This window comes from Pelophylax lessonae, assembly GCF_965119305.1.
Source record: "Pelophylax lessonae genome assembly, chromosome: 4".
Lineage (NCBI taxonomy): Eukaryota > Metazoa > Chordata > Amphibia > Anura > Ranidae > Pelophylax > Pelophylax lessonae.
In genome coordinates this window covers 14,363,816-14,366,639 of record NC_138771.1, presented here as the reverse complement: position 1 = coordinate 14,366,639, position 2,824 = coordinate 14,363,816, and the positions used below count along the sequence as shown (strand labels likewise).

Sequence of the window (2,824 nt, the reverse complement as noted above, 5' to 3'; positions counted from 1 at the left end):
ACGCTATGAGTTAAGTCCAAGGAGGTACATGACATCTGGGCTTATCTCTATTATTGCACTCCTGGAAGACATATATTGCTATAGTTCCAGGAGCCCGATGCAGATGCTTCAGGTCCAAGCGTCTTCAACATTCGAGTCAGTGCAGCTTTTATTTCTGCCTCTCCCTCTCCTCCTGCCCAAGCACAGAAACCTTAGTAATTTGTTAAAGATTTCCTAGAATACAAAGGCTTCTCTGAATGTGCAGCAGAGGGGGGGGTCGGACATAGCAGCTGTGTACTGCTTTCTCCTCTCTCACAGACCCGAGCATCAGTGTATGCTCTGGCAGAGCCTTAAACCTGTCAGGTCTAACCATCTTCAGCATTAGAGTCTGTGCAGCTGCGATGCCTGTCTCTCCCCTCTTTCCTGCCCAATCACAGACGCCTCTGTATTATAGGAAATTATTAAATTACAAAGGCTTCTCTGAATGGGCAGCAGAGGGGAGGGACGGGCATAGCAGCTCTGTGTGCTTCTTTATTCTTTCTCACAGCCCCGAGCGTCAGTGTATGCTCCGGCAGACATAAACCTGTCAGGTCTAACCACCTTCAGCATTAGAGTCAGTGTAGCCTCTACGCCTGCCCCTCATCTCTTCTTGCCCAATCACAGAAGCCTTTGTATTATACAAAATCAATAACAAGTTACAAAGGCTTCTCTGAATAGGCAGGAGAGGGGAGAGGGGGGCATAGCAGCTCTGTGTGCCTCTGTATCTTCTAACAGAGCCCAGAGAATGCTCCGGCAAAGCCATAAACCTGTCAGATTTAAAGCAGAACTTCACCCTACATTAAAAGTTCTCCCTATGCAGTGTTTTGTTTTTTCATACAGAGCACGGCCTTGCCCCTCAATGCAAGTCATTCGTCTAGGTAAATGTCAAATATACCAGGAGGCCTTTAGACTTTCACTTAATGAGGAGGGGTGGGCCTAGTGGCACCTCATTGAGATGTCAGAAATAAGATGGTGGTGTGGAACCAAACTGGTCTGTTGAAAGAAGGCTGTCAGAAGAACAACACTGGATCGGGGGGGGGGGGGGGTTTGGGTGAGTATCCAAACTGTGCAGATATCACCTGGCGGTAAGAAGAGGAATAGAAAAAAAAAAAAAAAGAAAGGAGAGTAGGCTGAAGGTCCTCTTTAAATAATAGAAGTTCAGGAGAGGTCATTCCCCTCCTTGGTCTTAACTCATAGTGTGCTTGCGATTTTTGCAAAATGTCTGAATTCCTGGAACTCTGCTTGAAGAGAGCTTGTTTCCTCTATCCCACCATTGCTGTCTAATCCTGCTATAACCTGCATCATATTCACCCCTTTACAAACCTCATCCTCATGTCGTCACAGCACAGCTCGCTCTGGGATACTCGATCAAGATTTGAGGTTCCGGTGTTCTTGTAATTCCCTAAAACATTAATATATTAGGTCTGCATAAAGCCTGCGCTAAGTTAGGGTCGTTCGGGTTATGGCTACGTTCTCTTTTTATATTGCACTGAATGCGCTGCTTTTTCCAAGCCCTAGAAGAGTGCTGCATGCGGACCAGTTCAGTGAAGCAGTGCAAAGAGCAGTCCTAATGTACAGTGTAGTAACCATTACAAAACCAATCAGATTTCTATTTGCTAATGTTTGATTGTTAAAAGACGAATTCCAATTGGTTTCTGTATGCTACCACGCTTCGCGGTTTGTGCCTGAAAAAAAAAAAAAAACTGACGGTGCATGACAAAAATCAGATCATGATCAATGAATGCATCTATAATGAGATCATTACAGAAATCCTTCTGCCTATTAATGAAATTGATAACAACAACACCGTGACTAAAGGAAACCAAAACTAAAAAATGAAAAAAAAAATCACTCACTTATTTTTTTTAAAATGTAATGGACTCTACTGCCAAGCTACATGATCCATATTTACTAACTGGTCCTGTGGGTTCACTAGCTATTCCACCACACTGCTTTCTATGTAATGTATCTAGAGGTGTATGAGCGCAGATCACTGGATAGGACGTACTAGCAAACCCCCTTTGCATTTGATGCACATACAAAAAAAAAACGTGCATCCGATTTTCTAATGTAAAGTCAGAAAACCAATTCCTTAGCTCTAACTACAACAATCTGCTCATATATCACCCACTACGCGATAGGAATCTCCATGACATTACGCGTTTCGCCCACATAGTATAACAAGACAACAGCCTGAAATTTTTTTTTTCTGCAAACATCGAACACTATAAATAAGATTTGGGAATTTTTATTCCTAACAACTGGATTATGTGTAATAATGGGGATGAGATGCTGGTGTTCAGTTAACAGGAGACGGGGGGAGGTGGTACAATCGCTGCATCATGCTCTTCTACCCAATCATCTGGCTTCTAGGACTGAAGGATTAACTCACCGACAGCAAGCTGCTGGAAAAGGGTTCATTAACGCTAATTTCTGCTTTAAGACTTTCCTTACGATCAGTAAAGGGTAACCAAAGTCAAACCACATCCAAAAAAGAAAACTAGACACATTAGAAACGGGCTTTAGAAAAGACTGCATGTCTTGGATTGTAAATACGAGGGTCTGTGCAAAACACAAATCTTTTACCTTTAAAAATAATTTAAAAAATAAAACTGAAGAGCAGTAGTAGAAATACTAAGCACGATTCTCCTTGCTCGGTGTCTGTTCAGCACACAGCAACCTTACAAACAGGAAGTAAAAGGAGTAGGGTCAATGAAAAGTAAAACAAATTACAACAGAATTTTCCGATTGGGTCTTGGGGGTTCAGTTCTCCACTAAGTGACGAGGCTTGTTCCTCCTGTACTTT

At 42.6% G+C, this 2,824-nt stretch overlaps 1 protein-coding gene across 1 annotated transcript in view; it reads right to left on the bottom strand.

Moving 5' to 3' along the window:
• Positions 1-2,337: 2,337 nt before the first annotated feature.
• The window catches only part of ANP32A (acidic nuclear phosphoprotein 32 family member A), a 43,064-nt gene continuing 42,577 nt past the window's right edge, over positions 2,338-2,824 (bottom strand). The window contains exon 7 of the mRNA XM_082253039.1: positions 2,338-2,824. This exon is cut by the window's right edge and continues 78 nt beyond it. The gene's annotated coding sequence lies outside the window, so the exon portion shown is untranslated.